Source organism: Arachis hypogaea, chromosome 1 (assembly GCF_003086295.3).
Source record: "Arachis hypogaea cultivar Tifrunner chromosome 1, arahy.Tifrunner.gnm2.J5K5, whole genome shotgun sequence".
NCBI lineage: Eukaryota > Viridiplantae > Streptophyta > Magnoliopsida > Fabales > Fabaceae > Arachis > Arachis hypogaea.
In genome coordinates this window covers 36,853,859-36,874,943 of record NC_092036.1, presented here as the reverse complement: position 1 = coordinate 36,874,943, position 21,085 = coordinate 36,853,859, and the positions used below count along the sequence as shown (strand labels likewise).

General features: G+C 41.3%; 1 non-coding gene across 1 annotated transcript; it reads right to left on the bottom strand.

Annotated features, from left to right (window-relative positions):
• Nucleotides 1-5,407: 5,407 nt before the first annotated feature.
• LOC112712549 (small nucleolar RNA R71) lies at nt 5,408-5,511 on the bottom strand. Its single transcript, XR_003157822.1, has one exon. It is a non-coding gene; the product is annotated as a small nucleolar RNA R71 (small nucleolar RNA).
• Nucleotides 5,512-21,085: the final 15,574 nt, after the last annotated feature.

Genomic DNA, 21,085 nt, shown 5'->3' with positions numbered 1-21,085 from the left:
TCAGACAGAAGGAAGGAGAATCCCTCTATGAAGCTTGGGAAAGATACAAACAATTAATCAGAAAGTGTCCCTCTGACATGCTTTCTGAATGGAGCATCATAGGTATTTTCTATGATGGTCTGTCTAAACTGTCCAAGATGTCTTTGGATAGCTCTGCTGGAGGATCTCTTCATCTGAAGAAGACGCCTACAGAAGCTCAAGAGCTCATTGAAATGGTTGCAAATAACCAATTCATGTACACTTCTGAAAGAAATCCTGTGAACAATGGGACTAGTCAGAAGAAAGGAGTTCTTGAGATTGATACTCTGAATGCCATATTGGCTCAGAATAAAATATTGACTCAACAAGTCAATATGATTTCTCAAAGTCTGTCTGGAATGCAAAATGCACCAAGCAGTACTAAGGAGGCTTCATCTGAAGAAGAAGCTTATGATCCTGAGAACCCTTCAATGGAAGAGGTGAATTACATGGGAGAACCCTATGGAAACACCTATAATCCTTCATGGAGAAATCATCCAAATCTTTCATGGAAGGATCAACAGAGACCTCAACAAGGTTTCAACAACAATAATTGTGGAAGAAACAGGTTTAGCAATAGCAAGCCTTTTCCATCATCTTCTCAGCAACAGACAGAGAGTTCTAAGCAGAACCACTCTGACTTAGCAACCATGGTCTCTGATCTAATCAAAACCACTCAAAGCTTCATGACTGAAACAAGGTCCTCCATTAGAAATTTGGAGGCACAAGTGGGTCAGCTGAGCAAGAAAATTACTGAACGCCCTCCTAGTACTCTTCCAAGCAATACAGAAGAAAATCCAAAAGGAGAGTGTAAGGCCATCAACATGGCCGAATTTGGAGAGGAAGGGGAGGCAGTGAACGCCACTGAGGAAGACCTCAATGGATGTCCACTGGCCTCCAATGAGTTCCCCAATGAGGAACCATGGGAATCTGAGGCTCAAAATGAGACCATGGAGATTCCATTGGACTTACTTCTGCCATTCATGAGCTCTGATGAGTATTCTTCCTCTGAAGAGGACTGAAGAGCACGTTGCTAAATACCTTGGAGCAATCATGAAGCTAAATGACAAGTTATTTGGAAATGATACTTGGGAGGATGAACCCCCTTTGCTCACCATAGAACTGGATGACTTGTCTAGGCAGAAATTACCTCAAAAGAGACAAGATCCTGGGAAGTTCTCAATACCTTGTACCATAGGCACCATGACCTTCAAAAAGGCCTTGTGTGACCTAGGGTCAAGTGTAAACCTCATGCCTCTCTCTGTAATGGAGAAGCTAGGGATCTTTGAGGTGCAACCTGCAAAAATCTCACTAGAGATGGCAGACAACTCAAGAAAACAAGCTTATGGACTTGTAGAGGATGTTCTGGTAAAAGTTGAAGACCATTACATCCCTGCTGATTTCATAGTCCTAGAGACTGGGAAGTGCATGGATGAATCCATCATCCTTGGCAGACCCTTCCTAGCCACAGCAAAGGCTGTGATTGATGTTGACAGAGGAGTGATGAACGGATAATTTATATGCTTTTTGGCATTGTTTTTATATAGTTTTTAGTAAGTTTGAGCTACTTTTAGGGATGTTTTCATTAGTTTTTATGTTAAATTCACATTTCTGGACTTTACTATGAGTTTGTGTATTTTTCTGTGATTTCAGGTAAATTCTGGCTGAAATTGAGGGACTTGAGCAAAACTCTGAAGAAGGCTGACAAAAGGACTGCTGATGCTGTTGGAATCTGACCTCCCTGCACTCGAAATGGATTTTCTGGAGCTACAGAACTCCAAATGGCACGTTCTCAACGGCGTTGGAAAGTAGACATCCAGAGCTTTCCAGCCATATATAATAGTTTATACTTTATTCGGAGATTGACGACGTAACTTGGCGTTGAACGCCAAGTACATGCTGCTGTCTGGAGTTAAACGCCAGAAAAACGTCATGATCCGGAGTTGAACGCCCAAAACACGTCATAACTCGGAGTTCAACTCCAAGAGAAGCCTCAGCTCGTGGATTAATCAAGTTCAGCCCAAGCATACACCAAGTGGGCCCCGGAAGTGGATTTATGCATCAATTACTTACTCATGTAAACCCTAGGAGCTAGTTTATTATAAATAGAACATTTATCTATTGTATTAGATATCTTTGATCACTTTAGGTCTTTGATCAGTCGGTCTTGTGACCACATGGGGGCTGGCCATTCGGCCATGCCTGAACCTTTTACTTATGTATTTTCAACGGTGGGGTTTCTGCACACCATAGATTAAGGGTGTGGAGCTCTGCTGTACCTCAAGTATTAATGCAATTCTATTCTCTTTTATTCAAATCTCTCTTATTCTTATTCCAAGATATTCATTCGTACCCAAGAACATGATGAATGTGATGATAAGTAACCCTCATTATCATTCTCACTTATGAACGCACGTGATTGACAACCACTTCCGTTCTACCTGCAACAGAGCTTGAATGTGTATCTCTTAGATTCCCCAACAGAATCTTCGTGGTATAAGCTAGATAGATGGCGGCATTTATGAGGATCCGGAAAGTCTCACCTTGTCTGTGGTATTCCGAGTAGGATCCTGGGAATCCGGAAAGTCTAACCTTGTCTGTGGTATTCCGAGTAGGATTCCGGTAATGAATGACTGTGACGTGCTTCAGACTCGCAAGTGCTGGGCGTTAGTGACAGACGCAAAAGAATCAAGGGATTCTATTCCAGTAGGAGCGGGAACCAACCAGTAATTAGCCGTGCTGTGACAGAGCGCGTGAGCGTAGTTTTCACTGCGAGGATGGGATGTAGCCATCAACCATGGGTGATGCCTCCAGACGATTAGCCATGCGAGTGACAGTCGCAGAGGATCATTTTCCCGAGAGGATTGAAAGTAGCCACCGCTGATGGTGAACCCCTATACACAGCTTGCCATGGAAAGGAGTAAGAAGGATTGAGTTGAAGAAGTGGGAAAACAGGCGTCCTTGAGCCATACAGTATCTCCATTCGCTTATCTGAAATTCCCACCAATGAATCTGCATAAGTATTCTATCCCTTTTATTATTTATTTTCTTATTTCTATTTTCGAAACCATAAATCAATTTAATCTGCCTAACTGAGATTTACAAGGTGACCATAGCTTGCTTCATACCAACAATCTCTGTGGGATCGACCCTTACTCACGTAAGGTTTATTACTTGGACGACCCAGTACACTTGCTGGTTAGCTGAACGGAGTTGTGTCCACTCGTGCCAATTTCAAATTCCATAAAAGTACAATTTAAAGAATAGTGATCACAATTTCGTCCACCAAGTTTTTGGCGCCGTTGCCGGGGATTGTTCGAGTATGGACAACTGACGGTTCATCTTGTTGCTCAGATTAGGTAATTTTCTTTTCAAAAACTTTTTCAAAAATTTTTCTTTTCTTTTTCTTTTTTCCAAAAATGTTTTTCAAAAAAAAAATTTAATAAAAATACAAAAAAAATTAGAAAATCATAAAAACCAAAAAATATTTTGTGTTTCTTGTTTGAGTCTTGTGTTAATCTTTAAGTTTGGTGTCAATTGCATGCTTTTAAAATTTTTCTTGCATTCTTTTCGAAAATCTCATGCATTCATAGTGTTCTTCATGATCTTCAAGTTGTTCTTGATAAGTCTTCTTGTTTGATCTTGATGATTTCTTGTTTTGTGTTGTTTGTTGTTTTTCATGTGCACTTTTGCATTCATATTTTCCATGCATTAAAGATTTCTAAGTTTGGTGTCTTGCATGTTTTCTTTGCATCAAATTTTTTTCAAAATTATGTTCTTGATGTTCATCATGATCTTCAAAGTGTTCTTGGTGTTCATCTTGACATTCATAGCATTCTTGCATGCATTCATTGTTTTGATCTAAAAATTTCATGCATTGAATATTTTTGTTGTTTTTCTCTTTCATAATTAAAAATTCAAAAAATCAAAAAAATATCTTTTCCTTATTTTCCTCCAAATTTTTGAAATTTTGGGTTGACTTGGTCAAAAAAATTTTAAAATTAGTTGTTTCTTACAAGTCAAGTCAAAAATTTCAATTTTAAAAATCTTATCTTTTCAAAATCTTTTTCAAAAATCATATCTTTTTCATTTTTTTTATAAATTTCAAAAATTTCAAAAATCTTTTTCAAAATATTTTCAAAATCTTTTTCTTATCTTTATATCAAATTTTCGAAAATTAGCTAACAATTAATGTGATTGGTTCAAAAATTTGAAGTTTGTTACTTTCTTGTTAAGAAAGGTTCAATCTTTAAGTTCTAGAATCTTATCTTGTAGTTTCTTGTTAGTTGAGTCTTTTTAAAAAAAAATTAAATCTTTTTCAAAATATCTTTTTATTAAAATTTTTATCTTATCTTTTTATCTTTTATCTTATCTTTTTCAAAAATTTTATCTTTTTCAAAATTTGATTTCAAAATATCTTATCTAACTTCTTATCCTCTTATCTTTTTCAAAATTTGATTTCAAATCTTTTTCAATCAACTAACTAACTTTTTGTTTGTTTCTTATCTTTTTCAAAACCACCTAACTACTTTTCCCTCTCTAATTTTCGAAAATTCTCCCTCTCTTTTTCAAAAATTCTTTTTGTTTTAAATTTTAATTTTAATTATATTTTGTCTTTGATTTTCGAAAATTACTAACCTCTTTTTCAAAAATTATTTTCGAAATCTTCCTTCTCTTTTCTTCTTCTATTTAATTATTTAATTACTAACACTTCTCTTCACCTCTCTTCATCCAAAAATCCGAATCCCCATCTCCATTCTTCTAACCCCTTTCTTCTTCTACTAACATAAGGGAATCTCTATACTGTGACATAGAGGATTCCTCTTTCTTTTCTTGTTTTCTTCTCTTTCATATGAGCAGGAACAGGGAAAAAGGCACTCTTGTTGAAATTGATCCAGAACCTGAAAGGACTCTGAAGAGAAAATTAAGAGAAGCTAAATTACAACAATCCAGAAACAACCTTTCAGAAATTTTCGAACAAGAGAAGGACATGGCAGCCGAAAATAATAATAATAATGCAAGGCGAATGCTTGGTGACTTCACAAAGCCAACGTCCAAGTTTGATGGAAGAAGCATCTCCATTCCTGCCATTGGAGCCAATAACTTTGAGCTTAAGCCTCAACTAGTTGCATTAATGCAACAAAACTGCAAGTTTTATGGACTTCCATCTGAAGATCCTTATCAGTTTTTAACTGAGTTCTTGCAGATCTGTGAGACTGTAAAGACGAATGGAGTTGATCCTGAAGTCTACAAACTCATGCTTTTCCCTTTTGCTGTAAGAGACAGAGCTAGAATATGGTTGGATTCACAACCTAAGGATAGCCTGGACTCCTGGGATAAGCTGGTCACTGCCTTCTTGGATAAATTCTTTCCTCCTCAAAAGCTGAGCAAGCTGAGAGTGGATGTTCAAACCTTCAAACAAAAAGATGGTGAATCCCTCTATGAAGCTTGGGAAAGATATAAGCAGTTGACCAAAAGATGTCCATCTGACATGTTTTCAGAATGGACCCTATTAGATATATTCTATTATGGTCTCTCTGAATTTTCGAAAATGTCATTGGACCATTCTGCAGGTGGATCTATTCACCTGAAGAAAACGCCTGAAGAGGCTCAAGAACTCATTGACATGGTTGCAAACAACCAATTCATGTACACCTCTGAGAGGAATTCCGTGAATAATGGAATACCTCAGAAAAAAAGAAGTTCTTGAAATTGATGCTCTGAATGCCATATTGGCTCAGAACAAAGTGTTGACTCAACAGGTCAACATGATCTCTCAAAATCTGAATGGGCTGCAACATGCATCCAACAACACTAGAGAGGCAGCTTCTGAAGAAGCTTATGATCCTGAGAACCCTGCCATGGCAGAGGTTAATTATATGGGTGAACCTTATGGAAACACCTATAATCCATCATGGAGAAATCATCCAAATTTCTCCTGGAAGGATCAACAAAAGCCTCAACAAGGCGTTAACAATGGTGGACGCAATAGGCTAAGCAATAGCAAGCCATATCCATCATCTTCTCAGCAACAGACAGAGAATTCTGAACAAAACACTTCTAATTTAGCCAATATTGTCTCTGATCTGTCAAAGGCCACTTTCAGTTTCATGAATGAAACAAGATCCTCCATCAGAAATTTGGAGGCACAAGTGGGCCAGCTGAGTAAGAAAGTCATTGAAACTCCTCCCAGTATTCTCCCAAGCAATACAGAAGAAAATCCAAAAGGAGAGTGCAAGGCCATTGATGTGATCAATGTGGCCGAATGTACAAGGGAGGAGGAGGACGAAAATCCTAGTGAGGAAGACCTCCTGGGACGTCCCTCAAGCAAGAAGGAGTTTTCCATTAAGGATCCAAGGGAATCTGAGGCCCATACAGAGACCATAGAGATTCCATTAAATCTCCTTCTGCCATTCATGAGCTCTGAAGACTATTCTTCCTCTGAAGAGGATGAAGATGTGACTGGAGAGCAAGTTGCTCAATATTTAGGAGCTATCATGAAGCTGAATGCCAAGCTGTTTGGTAATGAGACTTGGGAAAGTGAACCTCCCTTACTCATTAGTGAACTAGATACTTGGATTCAGAAAACTCTACCTCAAAAGAAACAAGATCCTGGCAAGTTCTTAATACCTTGTACCATTGGCACCATGAGCTTTTTCAAAGCTCTATGTGATCTAGGGTCAGGGATAAATCTTATGCCACTCTCTGTAATGGAGAAGTTAGGGATCATTGAGGTACAACCTGCCTTGTTCTCATTGCAATTGGCAGATAAGTCATTGAGACAAGCTTATGGAATAGTAGAGGACGTGCTAGTAAAGGTTGAAGGCCTTTACATCCCTGCTGATTTCATAATCTTAGACACTAGGAAGGAAAAGGATGATTGCATCATCCTTGGAAGACCTTTCCTAGCCACAGCAGGAGCTGTGATAGATGTCAACAGAGGTGAATTAGTCCTTCAATTGAATGGGGACTACCTTGTGTTTAAGGCACATGGCCATCCCTCTGTGACAAAAGAGAGTAAGCATGAAGAACTTCTCTCAGTTCAGAGTCAAGAAGAACCCACACAGTCAAACTCTAAGTTTGGTGTTGTGAGGCCACAACCAAACTCTAAGTTTGGTGTTAAGACCCCATATCCAAACTCTAAGTTTGGTGTTGGGACTACACTAACATTGACCTGATCACCTTGTGGCTCCATGAGAGCCACTGTCAAGCTATTGACATTAAAGAAGCGCTTGTTGGGAGGCAACCCAAGTTTATTTATCTAATTGTTATTATATTGTTATTTTGTGTTTTATTAGGTACATGATCATGAGGAGTCACGAAAAAATCAAAAAAATTAAAAACAGAGTAAAAAACAGAAGAAAAAAATTTTTCACCCTGGAGGACGCACGGGCTGGCGTTCAACGCCAGTAAGGTGCATCTGGCCGGCGTTCAACGCCAGAACAGAGCACCATTCTGGCGCTGAACGCCAGAAACAAGCAACATCCTGGCGCTGAACGCCATGAATGTGCCCAGAGAGGAAAAACTGGCGCTGAACGCCAGTAACAAGCATGAAACTGGCGTTCAACGCCAGAAACATGCTTTACATGGGCGTTGAACGCCCAGAACGTGCACCAATGGGCGTTTAAATGCCAGAATGGTGTGCCAAGGCAATTTACATGCCTATTTGGTGCAGGGATGGAATTCCTTGACACCTCAGGACCTGTGGACCCCACAGGATCATCTCAGGATCTGTGGACCTCACAGGATCCCCACCTACCTCGCCCTCTCTCTTTCCATTCATGGTCATTCCTTCTATTTTTCATTCACCACCTACATCTATCCACTCTTCCCCATACACCCCACCTACCTTTACAATTCAACTTCTCTTTCCCACCCAATCCCACCCATATAGCCGAATCCATCTCCCCTCACTCACCTCCATTTTCTTCTTCTTCTTCTTCCTCTCTTCTTTCTTCTCTTGCTCGAGGGCGAGCAATATTTTAAGTTTGGTGTGTAAAAGCATAGCTTTTTTGCTTTTCCATTACCATTAATGGCACCTAAGGCCAGAGAAACCTCAAAGGGAAGACAAAAGCTTCCACCTCTGAGTCTTGGGAGATGGAAAGACTATAAGCCGTCATAGCTCAGTGGTAGAACATGTGGCTGCAAATCAAGAGATCCCTGAGATACCTCAGGGAATAAGTTATCCTCCACACAAATATTGGAAGCAACTAAGGGTAGAAACACCAAAATTACTAGGAATCATTCAACAGAAGCAAGGAAGAGACATAGAGGAGCTCAAAAAGCACCATTGGACCTTCAAGAAGGCGCCACCCTCACTCAGGTGGATTCATTCCTTGTTCTTTATTTCCTTCTGTTTTCGGTTTTTAATGTTGTGTTTATCTATGTTTTGTGTCTCTACTTCATGATCATTAGTATGTAACCATGCCTTAAAGCTATGAATAAAATCCATTAATCCTTCACCTCTCTTAAATGAAAAATGTTTTAATTCAAAAGAACAAGAAGTACATGAATTTCGAATTTATCCTTGAATTTAATTTAATTATATTGATGTGGTGGCAATACTTTTTGTTTTCTGAATGAATGCTTGAACAGTGCATATTTTTGATCTTGTTGTTTATGAGTGTTAAAATTGTTGGCTCTTGAAAGAATGATGAACAAAGAGAAATGTTATTGATGATCTGAAAAATCATGAAATTGATTCTTGAAGCAAGAAAAAGCAGTGAAAAAGGAAGCTTGCGAAAAAAAAAAAGTGGCGAAAAAAAATAGAAAGAAAAAGAAGGAGCAGTAGAAAAAGCCAATAGCCCTTAAAACCAAAAGGCAAGGGTAAAAAGGATCCAAGGCTTTGAGCATCAATGGATAGGAGGGCCAAGGAAATAAAATCCAGGCCTAAGCGGCTAAATCAAGCTGTCCCTAACCATGTGCTTGTGTCATGAAGGTCCAAGTGAAAAGCTTGAGACTAAGTGGTTAAAGTCGTGATCCAAGGCAAAAGAGTGTGCTTAAGAGCTCTGGACACCACTAACTGGGGACTCTAGCAAAGCTGAGTCACAATCTGAAAAGGTTCACCCAGTTATGTGTCTGTGGCATTGATGTATCCGGTGGTAATACTGGAAAACAAAGTGCTTAGGGCCACGGCCAAGACTCATAAGTAGCTGTGTTCAAGAATCAACATGCTTAACTAGGAAAGTCAATAACACTATCCGAAATTCTGAGTTCCCAGAGACGCCAATCACTCTGAACTTCAAAGGAAAAAGTGAGATGCCAAAACTATTCAGAAGCAAAAAGCTACAAGTCCCGCTCATCTAATTAAATTAATATTCATTGATATTCTGGAATTTATAGTATATTCTCTTCTTTTATCCTATTTGATTTTCAGTTGCTTGGGGACAAGCAACAATTTAAGTTTGGTGTTGTGATGAGCGGATAATTTATACGCTTTTTGGCATTGTTTTTATATAGTTTTTAGTAAGTTTGAGCTACTTTTAGGGATGTTTTCATTAGTTTTTATGTTAAATTCACATTTCTGGACTTTACTATGAGTTTGTGTGTTTTTCTGTGATTTCAGGTAAATTCTGGCTGAAATTGAGGGACTTGAGCAAAACTCTGAAGAAGGTTGACAAAAGGACTGCTGATGCTGTTGGAATCTGACCTCCCTGCACTCGAAATGGATTTTCTGGAGCTACAGAACTCCAAATGGCGCGCTCTCAACGGCGTTGAAAAGTAGACATCCAGAGCTTTCCAGCAATATATAATAGTCCATACTTTATTCGGAGATTGACGACGTAACTTGGCGTTGAACGCCAAGTACATGCTGCTGTCTGGAGTTAAACGCCAGAAAAACGTCATGATCCGGAGTTGAACGCCCAAAACACGTCATAACTCGGAGTTCAACTCCAAGAGAAGCCTCAGCTCGTGGATTAATCAAGCTCAGCCCAAGCATACACCAAGTGGGCCCCGGAAGTGGATTTATGCATCAATTACTTACTCATGTAAACCCTAGGAGCTAGTTTATTATAAATAGAACATTTATCTATTGTATTAGATATCTTTGATCACTTTAGGTCTTTGATCAGTCGGTCTTGTGACCACATGGGGGCTGGCCATTCGGCCATGCCTGAACCTTTTACTTATGTATTTTCAACGGTGGAGTTTCTGCACACCATAGATTAAGGGTGTGGAGCTCTGCTGTACCTCAAGTATTAATGCAATTCTATTCTCTTTTATTCAAATCTCTCTTATTCTTATTCCAAGATATTCATTCGTACCCAAGAACATGATGAATGTGATGATAAGTAACCCTCATTATCATTCTCACTTATGAACGCACGTGATTGACAACCACTTCCGTTCTACCTGCAACAGAGCTTGAATGTGTATCTCTTAGATTCCCCAACAGAATCTTCGTGGTATAAGCTAGATAGATGGCGGCATTTATGAGGATCCGGAAAGTCTCACCTTGTCTGTGGTATTCCGAGTAGGATCCTGAGAATCCGGAAAGTCTAACCTTGTCTGTGGTATTCCGAGTAGGATTCCGGTAATGAATGACTGTGACGTGCTTCAGACTCGCAAGTGCTGGGCGTTAGTGACAGACGCAAAAGAATCAAGGGATTCTATTCCAGTAGGAGCGGGAACCAACCAGTGATTAGCCGTGCTGTGACAGAGCGCGTGAGCGTAGTTTTCACTGCGAGGATGGGATGTAGCCATCAACCATGGGTGATGCCTCCAGACGATTAGCCATGCAAGTGACAGTCGCAGAGGATCATTTTCCCGAGAGGATTGAAAGTAGCCACCGCTGATGGTGAACCCCTATACACAGCTTGCCATGGAAAGGAGTAAGAAGGATTGAGTTGAAGAAGTGGGAAAACAGGCGTCCTTGAGCCATACAGTATCTCCATTCGCTTATCTGAAATTCCCACCAATGAATCTGCATAAGTATTCTATCCCTTTTATTATTTATTTTCTTATTTCTATTTTCGAAACCATAAATCAATTTAATCTGCCTAACTGAGATTTACAAGGTGACCATAGCTTGCTTCATACCAACAATCTCTGTGGGATCGACCCTTACTCACGTAAGGTTTATTACTTGGACGACCCAGTACACTTGCTGGTTAGTTGAACGGAGTTGTGTCCACTCGTGCCAATTTCAAATTCCATAAAAGTACAATTTAAAGAATAGTGATCACAATTTCGTCCACCAAGGAGAATTGATCATTCAAGTGAATGAAGAATCCTTTGTGTTCAAGGCTCAAGGATATCCCTCTGTCACCATGGAGAGGAAGCATGAAAAGCTTCTCTCAAAACAGAGCCAAACAGAGCCCCCACAGTCAAACTCTAAGTTTGGTGTTGGGAGGCCACAACCAACTTCTAAGTTTGGTGTTGAACCCCCACATTCAAACTCTAAGTTTGGTGTTGGAAGGCTCCAACATTGCTATGAGCATCTGTGAGGCTCCATGAGAGCCCACTGTCAAGCTACTGACATTAAAGAAGCGCTTGTTGGGAGGCAACCCAATGTTATATTTTATCTATTTTCCTTTGTTATTTTATGTTCTTTTGTAGGTTGATGATCATGAGAAGTCACAAAATCAATGAAAAAAGCAAAAACATAATGAAAAACAGAAAGAAAAACAGCACACCCTGGAGGAGAGCGTGCTGGCGTTTAAGTTTGGTGTGGTAAAAGCATTGCTTTTTGTTTTTCCATAACCATTTATGGCATCCAAGGCCGGAGAAACCTCTAGAAAGAGGAAAGGGAAGGCAAAAGCTTCCACCTCCGAGTCATGGGAGATGGAGAGATTCATCTCAAGGGTGCATCAAGACCACTTCTATGAAGTTGTGGCCTTGAAGAAGGTGATCCCCGAGGTCCCTTTCAAACTCAAAAAGGGTGAATATCCGGAGATCCGACATGAGATCCGAAGAAGAGGTTGGGAAGTTCTTACCAACCCTATTCAACAAGTCGGAATCTTAATGGTTCAAGAGTTCTATGCTAATGCATGGATCACCAAGAACCATGATCAAAGTGTGAACCCGGATCCAAAGAATTGGCTTACTATGGTTCGGGGGAAATACTTGGATTTTAGTCCGGAAAATGTAAGGTTGGCATTCAACTTGCCCATGATGCAAGGAGATGAACATCCTTACACTAGAAGGGTCAACTTTGATCAAAGGTTGGACCAAGTCCTCACAGTCATTTGTGAAGAGGGCGCCCAATGGAAGAGAGATTCAAGAGGGAAGCCGGTTCAATTGAGAAGGCATGACCTCAAACCCGTGGCTAGAGGATGGTTGGAGTTTATCCAACGCTCAATCATTCCCACTAGCAACCGGTCCGAAGTTACTATAGACCGGGCTATCATGATTCATAGCATTATGATTGGGGAAGAAATAGAAGTTCATGAGGTTATAGCTCAAGAACTTTATAAGGTGGCGGACAAGTCCTCTACCTTGGTAAGGTTAGCCTTTCCTCACCTCATTTGTCACCTCTGTTATTCGGTTGGAGTTGACATAGAGGGAGACATCCCCATTGATAAGGACAAGCCCATCACTAAGAAGAAGATGGAGCATACAAGAGACCCCACTCATCATGAGATCCCTGAGATTCCTCAAGGGATGCACTTTCCTCCACAAAACTATTGGGAGCAACTAAACACCTCCCTAGGAGAATTGAGTTCCAACATGGGACAACTAAGGGTGGAGCACCAAGAACACTCTGTCCTCCTCCATGAAATTAGAGAAGATCAAAGAATCATGAGAGAGGAGCAACAAAGACAAGGAAGAGACATTGAGGAGCTCAAGCACTCCATAGGATCTTCAAGAGGAAGAACAAGCCGCCATCACTAAGGTGGACCCGTTCTTTAATTTCCTTGTTCTTTATTTTCTGTTTTTCGAATTTTAGTGCTCATGTTTATCTATGTTTGTGTCTTGTGATCATTAGTGTCTTAGTGTCTATGCCTTAAAGTTATGAATGTCCTATGAATCCATCACCTTTCTTGAATAAAAAAATGTTCTTAATTGAAAAAGAAAAGAATTGCATGAATTTTGAATTTTATAACAGTTTAACTATTTTGATGTGGTGGCAATACTTTTGTCTTCTGAATGTATGCTTAAACAGTGCATATGTATTTTGAATTTGTGGTTCATGAATGTTGGCTCTTGAAAGAATGATGAAAAAGGAGACATGTTACTGAGGATCTGAAAAATCATAAAAATGATTCTTGAAGCAAGAAAAAGCAGTGAATACGAAAAAAAAAGAGAGAAAGAGAAAAACGAAAAAAAAAAAGAAGAAAGAAAAAGAAAGAGAAAAAGAAAAAAAGAGAGAAAAAAAAAGTTGTGATCCAAGGCAAAAAGAGTGTGCTTAAGAACCCTGGACACCTCTAATTGGGGACTCTAGCAAAGCTGAGTCACAATCTGAAAAGGTTCACCCAATTATGTGTCTGTGGCATGTATGTATCCGGTGGTAATACTGGAAGACAGAGTGCTTTGGGCCACAGCCAAGACTCAATAAGTAGCTGTGTTCAAGAATCATCATACTTAACTAGGAGAATCAATGACACTATCTGAATTCTGAATTCCTAAAGAAGCCAATCATTCTGAATTTCAAAGCATAGAGTGAGATGCCAAAACTATTCAGAGGCAAAAAGCTAAAAGCCCCGCTCATCTAATTAATACTGATCTTCATAGATGTTTTTGGAATTCATTGCATACTCTCTTCTTTTTATCTTATTTGATTTTCAGTTGCTTGAGGACAAGCAACAATTTAAGTTTGGTGTTGTGATGAGCGGATAATTTGTACGCTTTTTGGCATTGTTTTTAGTATGTTTTTAGTATGACCTAGTTAGTTTTTAGTATATTTTTATTAGTTTTTAGTTAAAATTCACTTTTTTGGACTTTACTATGAGTTTGTGTGTTTTTCTGTGATTTCAGGTATTTTCTGGCTGAAATTGAGGGACCTGAGCAAAAATCTGATTCAGAGACTAAAAAGGACTGCAGATGCTGTTGGATTCTGACCTCCCTGCACTCGAAGTGGATTTTCTGGAGCTACAGAAGCCCAATTGGCGCGCTCTCAATGGCGTTGGAAAGTAGACATCCTGGGCTTTCCAGCAATATATGATAGTCCATACTTTGCCCAAGATTTGATGGCCCAAACCGGCGTTCAAAGTCACCCTCAAGATTTCCAGCGTTAAACGCCGGAACTGGCACAAGGATGGGAGTTAAACGCCCAAACTGGCATCAAAGCTGGCGTTTAACTCCAAGAGGAGTCTCTACACGAAAATGCTTCAATGCTCAGCCCAAGCACACACCAAGTGGGCCCGGAAGTGGATTTTTATGTCATTTACTCATCTCTGTAAACCCTAGGCTACTAGTTTTCTATAAGTAGGACCTTTTACTATTGTATTTTTATCTTTGGACATCTAGTTCTTAGATCATATCTGGGTAGTTATCTTTGTTCTGATGCTATCTTAGATCATTGGGAGGCTGGCCATTCGGCCATGCCTAGACCTTGTTCTTATGTATTTTCAACGGTGGAGTTTCTACACACCATAGATTAAGGTGTGGAGCTCTGCTGTACCTCGAGTATTAATGCAATTACTATTGTTCTTCTATTCAATTCCGCTTGTTCTTGTTCTAAGATATCACTTGTTCTTCAACTTGATGAATGTGATGATCCGTGACACTCATCATCATTCTCACCTATGAACGTGTGACTGACAACCACCTCCGTTCTACCTTAGATTGGGTGAATATCTCTTGGATTCCTGATACACGATGCATGGTTGATCGCCTGACAACCGAGCGCTCGCCTGACAACCGAGCCAGCCATTCCGTGAGATCAGAGTCTTCGTGGTATAGGCTAGAACTGATGGCGGCATTCAAGAGAATCCGGAAGGTCTAACCTTGTCTGTGGTATTCTGAGTAGGATTCAATGATTGAATGACTGTGACGTGCTTCAAACTCCTGAAGGCGGGGCGTTAGTGACAGACGCAAAAGAATCACTGGATTCTATTCCGGCCTGATTGAGAACCGACAGATGGATAGCCGTGCCGTGACAGGGTGCGTTGAACATTTCCACTGAGAGGATGGGAGGTAGCCACTGACAACGGTGAAACCCTTGCATAAGCTTGCCATGGAAAAGAGTAAGAAGGATTGGATGAAGACAGTAGGAAAGCAGAGAGACGGAAGGGACAAGCATCTTCATACGCTTATCTGAAATTCCAACAAATGAATTGCATAAGTATCTCTATCTTTATCTTTATGTTTTAATTCGTATATCACCCATATCCATTTGAGTTTGCCTGACTAAGATTTACAAGGTGACCATAGCTTGCTTCATACCAACAATCTCTGTGGGATCGACCCTTACTCGCGTAAGGTTTATTACTTGGACGACCCAGTACACTTGCTGGTTAGTTGTGCGAAGTTGTGTTTATGCCATGGTATTGAACACCAAGTTTTTGGATTCATTACCGGGGATTATTTGAGTTGTGAAAAGTATTGATCACAATTTCGCGCACCATACCCCGAACCTCGTAATAATGTTCCTATATAGGAATTTTCGACTTCTTTGAGCGGTGGCTTTGGCTAGGGGTTTTGCCTCGATCCATTTTGTGAAATAGTCTACTCCTACTATGAGGAATTTTACTTGTCCCGATCCCTGTGGGAAGGGTCCGAGAAGGTCGAGTCCCCATTTTGCAAATGGCCAGGGCGAGGTCACGCTGATGAGCTTTTCTGGTGGGGCGATGTGAAAGTTGGCATGCTTCTGGCATGGTGGGCATGTCCTCACAAATTCTGTAGCATCCTTTTGTAGAGTTGGCCAATAGAATCCCGCTCGGAGTATCTTTTTGGTGAGGGCTTGTGCTCCGAGATGATTACCACAAATGCTGTTGTGCACTTCGTCCAAGACTTCCTTTGTGTTAGAAGTTGGTACGCATTTTAGTAAAGGTGTTGATATCCCTCTTTTGTATAGTGTGTTGTTTATGATAGTGTAGTACTGTGCCTCCCTTTTTAGCCTTTTTGCCTCCTTTTCATCTGTTGGGAGTGCTTCTGTTTTGAGGTAATTTATTATGGGGGTCATCCATCCTTGATCCTGACCTATTATGGCTAGGACTTCTTCTTCCGATATTGACGGGTTCTGTAGTATCTCCTGGATGAGACTTCTGTTGTTGCCCCCTGGTTTGGTGCTGGCTAATTTTGAAAGTGCATCAGCTCGGGCATTTTGCTCTCGGGGAATGTGGTAGATCCTGTATTCTCCGAGTTGTCCGAGCTGTTCTTTGGTTCTATCCAAATATTTTTTCATGGTCGGGTCTTTAGCTTGGTAGCTTCCTGTTATTTGTGAGGTAACGACTTATGAGTCGCTGTAGATGTTGAGTTTCCAAGCTCCAACCACCCTAGCCAGCTTCAAACCGGCTAGTAGCGCTTCGTATTCCGCTTGATTGTTCGAGGCCGGGAATCCGAATTTAAGGGAGAGCTCAAGTTGAGTTCCTTGGTTGCTTTCAATTATCACACCCGCACCGCTTCCTGTTTTATTTGAGGATCCGTCGACGTATATGTTCCACTCTATAGGGATTTCCGGGATGTCTGTGAATTCTGCGATGAAATCGGCCAGGTGTTGTGATTTGATGGCTGTCCGTGCCTCATATTGGAGGTCGAACTCGGACAACTCGATTGCCCATTGTAGGATTCTTCCTGCCAGATCTGTTTTCTGTAATATCCCTTTTATGGGCTGGTTGGTCCGAACTTTGATGGTATGTGCCTGGAAGTATGGGAGAAGTCGCCGGGATGTGAGTATCAGAGCGTATGCAAATTTTTCTATTTTCTGGTAGTTCAGCTCTGATCCCTGTAGTGCTTTACTAATGAAGTAGACGGGTTGTTGGCCTCTTTCGTCTTCTCGAATCAGCGCTGAGGCTATTGCCCGACTTCCTACTGCGAGGTATAGTATGAGCGATTCTCCCTCTTGTGGTCGCGATAGGGTAGGTGGTTGCCCCAAGAATTCTTTGAAGTTTTTGAAGGCTTGTTCACATTCTGCTGTCCATTCGAAGTTCTTTCCCTTCTTCAAGGTAGCGTAGAAAGGGAGGGATCTTATTGCTGATCCTGCGAGGAATCTGGATAAGGCTGCCAACCTTCCATTGAGTTGTTGTACCTCTTTGACGCAGGTTGGGCTCTCCATGTTGAGTATGGCCTGGCATTTATCTGGATTTGCCTCGATTCCCCTTTGTGTGGGCATAAATCCTAAAAATTTACCTGCTTCAACTGCGAAGGTGCATTTAGCCAGGTTGAGTCGCATACCGTGCTTCCTTATGGTATCGAATACTTGAATCAAATCGGTTAATAATGTCTCTTCGCTTTGTGTCTTTATCAACATGTCATCCACGTAGACCTCCATGATTTTTCCGATGTGATCTGAGAAGACTTTATTCATTAGCCTTTGATAAGTAGCTCCTGCGTTCTTGAGACCAAAAGGCATCACTATGTAACAGTAGTTTACTTTCTATCCGAGGTGTCTCCGATCTGGATTCTTTCTACTTCTCCTTCGGGTTGTGGTCGGAGTTCTTCTCGCCTCTGAACTCCACCGAGCTCGATTGTGTGGAACTCTCCTCCTTCACCTCGGAGGTTTAGGCTTTCGTTGTAACAGTGACGTGCCATCTTTTGATCTGCCTTTATTGTAGCTATCCCTTCCGCAGTTGGGAATTTCATACATAGATGTGGAGTTGAAACTATTGCACCGAGTTGATTTAACGTTGTCCGACCTATTAAGGCATTGTAGGCCGAGCTTACGTCGACCACGATGTAGTCTATCTTGAGTGTTCTGGATTGGTTCCCCTTTCCGAAGGTTGTATGCAGTGATACGTATCCCAGCGGTTGAACTGGGGTATCTCCTAGTCCGAACAGACTGTTCGGGTATGCTCTTAGCTCTTTTTCTTCTAGACCGAGTTTGTCGAAGGCAGTTTTGAATAAGATGTCGGCAGAGCTTCCCTGGTCAATTAGTGTATGGTGAAGGTTGGCGTTTGCCAGTATGATTGTAATGACCATGGGGTCGTCATGTCCCGAGATGATTCCGGATGCGTCTTCCTTGGTAAACGTGATTGCTGGGATGTCTGGGGTTTCCTTTTTTCCTTTGACGTGGTATACCTCTTTGAGGTGTCTCTTGCGAGATGATTTGGAGATTCCTCCTCCAGCAAATCCGCCGTGTATTACGTGAACGTGTCTTTCCAGTGTGCGAGGTGATCGTTCAGATCGTCCAGCATCTTCATCCCTTCTTCTTTTTCTTGGTTCGTCATCCCGATTAGCCAAAAACCGATCTAGTTTTCCTTCTCTTACTAGTTTTTCTATGATGTTTTTCAAATCGAAGCATTCATTGGTGGAATGCCCTCGAAGTCGGTGGTATTCATAGTATTCATTCCGATTTCCTCCTCCTCCTTTACCTTTAAGTGGCTGAGCTGGAGGGATTTTCTCTGTATGGCAGACTTCTTTGTAAACATCTACCAAGGATACCCTAAGAGGGGTATAGTTATGATATTTTTTGATTTTCTCTACGGAGCGATCTTCCTTTTTCTTGGATTCTTTATCTCGGTAGGCAGAACCGAACCTTGAAATTTCGCTAAGTCGAGAGTTCTCTTCCATGTTGATGTATTTTTGTGCCCGCTCTTGTACTTCGTCTAAGGAGGTCGGGTATCTCTTCGATATAGATTGGCTAAATGGTCCTTCTCGCAGGCCATTTATGAAGCCCATAATGGCAGCTTCTGTTGGAAGATTTTGTATGTCCATGCATGTTTTGTTGAATCTTTCCATGTAGTTGCGAAGGCTCTCCCGATCTCCTTGCTTGATCCCTAGTAGGCTAGGCGCGTGTTTGGCTTTATCCTTTTGTATGGAGAATCGGGCCAGGAACTTCTTGGCCAGGTCGTCGAAACTCGAGATGGATTTCAGAGGTAGGTTGTCGAACCATTTGATGGCTGTCTTGGTTAGAGTTGTTGGAAAGGCTTTGCAGCGAACTGCATCTGAAGCATTAGTGAGGTACATTCTACTTCTGAAGTTGCTGAGATGATGGTTGGGATCCGAGGTTCCGTCGTATAGAGTCATCTCCGGAAGCTTGAAATCTTTTGGAATTTTGGTTTTCATGATTTCTCTGGTGAATGGATGTTGATCTTTCTGAGAGCTATCCTCTGTGGATGGTCAAGTAGCTTTAGTTTTGAGATCAGCTTCGAGTCTTATAAGTTTATCTTCTAATTCTCGGCGTCGCCTTATTTCCCGGCGTAGATCTTCTTCTTTTTCACGTCGATGTTGGGCTTCTTTCTCAAGTTGCTCCAATCGGTTTTGAAGTGCTTCTATTACTCCTGGATTTGATGAATTTTTGTCTCCGTTGGTTTCTGGAGTATTTTTGAGTATCGTGTCCGCGTTTTTATGCGGCGTTCTGTCTTCCAAACCTGAATCGTGGTCGTTGTCATGGTCATCCGCCATGTTGATGGGATGATTTCCAGGTCCCCAGCAACGGCGCCAATGTTCTGAGGGTTACCTAAAACTGTAGGCCGATCTCGGATGAGATCTTCTGTGTTGGTCAGAGCCGACGTGTCCAGTAGGTGTACGGCGGCCGGAGCTGATGTGTCCGACTTGTTGGACTTGGTAGAGGTGCTGATCCTTCGTCCCCGGAGGGTGGGAGGTACCTGCAAGGGACTCCGATGCTTAAGTTAGCAAGGGTATTAAGCAGGTATTGAGTAGAATCAGAGTATGAGTTATACCTGGGTGCTCCAGTGTATTTATAGTGTTGAGACGTGACCTTTGTTGGATAAGATAAGTTAGTTATCTTATCTTATCTTTATCTTTATGGTTGAGGTTAGCGTGTCTTCAGCGGAACCACCCTTATCTCTATAGGCTTAGGCCGCCTTAGGATTTGGGTCGTGTTCCTCCATTTGGGCCCTTTACTGGGCTCTCATGTCGATTTGGCCGAGCTCTCTGAGAAGAGGTCGGATAGTCTGACCTGAAGAGGTCGGTCGCTTTATCTTCAATCACCCCAGGTCAGATAGCTCGACCCAGGGTATGAACAGAAGTCAAGCTACATATCGAACAAGTCGGAAATACAGCTACAAGTAACATAAACAAACAGCAAAGAAAACACAAGATACCCAGTTCAGTTTAAAGAAGAGAATGATTGGTTAGAAATTTCTTTGTATCAAGATGGGGAGGTTGACCCCAGCGTTCTTCCAAAATAGTCACAAAGGCTCGCTTAGCCTCGTCCAACATGTCCCAAGAATACCTGGAGACCCTCACATCTTTTTGCCATTCCAGAGGAAAGGCGGGCTCATCATTTTCATCCAGAAAAAAGGGCCGAGTTCCTTTAACAGCTCAGACCTTGAAAAAGTAGTTTTTAAAATCGCGGAATGATTCGTCAAACATGGAAAAAACCTTCTTTCCCTGGGTGGAACGAAAGGAGACCCAAGCTGCTTTCTTTTTCACCACTCCAGGCTTAGTCAAGACAAACAAGTAGAAGAAGAGAGATTGGGAAGCAGGAATACCAAAGCCATTACACAACAATTGGAAAATGTTTATAAAACCCCAGGAGTTGGGGTGAAGTTGAGAAGGGGCAACATTACAAGACCATAACAGGTCGATTTCAAATTGAGTAAAAGGAAGGGTGATACCCAGCTGACCGAAGAAAAAATCGTAAGCATAAAAGAAAGGGCGACCATCAACAACCCGAGTTGAAAAACAGACTCTCTCATCAGAAGAAGGAGGGACAAGTTCATAGTTCTTCTCATCACCAGAATTGCTATAGACACTGTGAAACCGCCTAAGCTGAGCACAAAACTCAAAATCAGCCAGTGAGACACACAGGAGAACCATGGAGTCCACCCAATCAGCCATACCTGCAGGAACCTGGGAAGGCATCTCTACAACGTTATTTCGGGAAGACATGAGGCCAACTAAATCCTACAAAAGAAAAGAATAGTGGATTACTTAAAAACATCTCGACGGAAGGATATACCAAAAAGGGAAAAACCCCAAGACTCAAGAGAAGAAGTCTTGGAGCATCCCTTGGAGGCAGTAAATAAGAAGGGTCTTCAAAAATATTTCTACAGTCTAC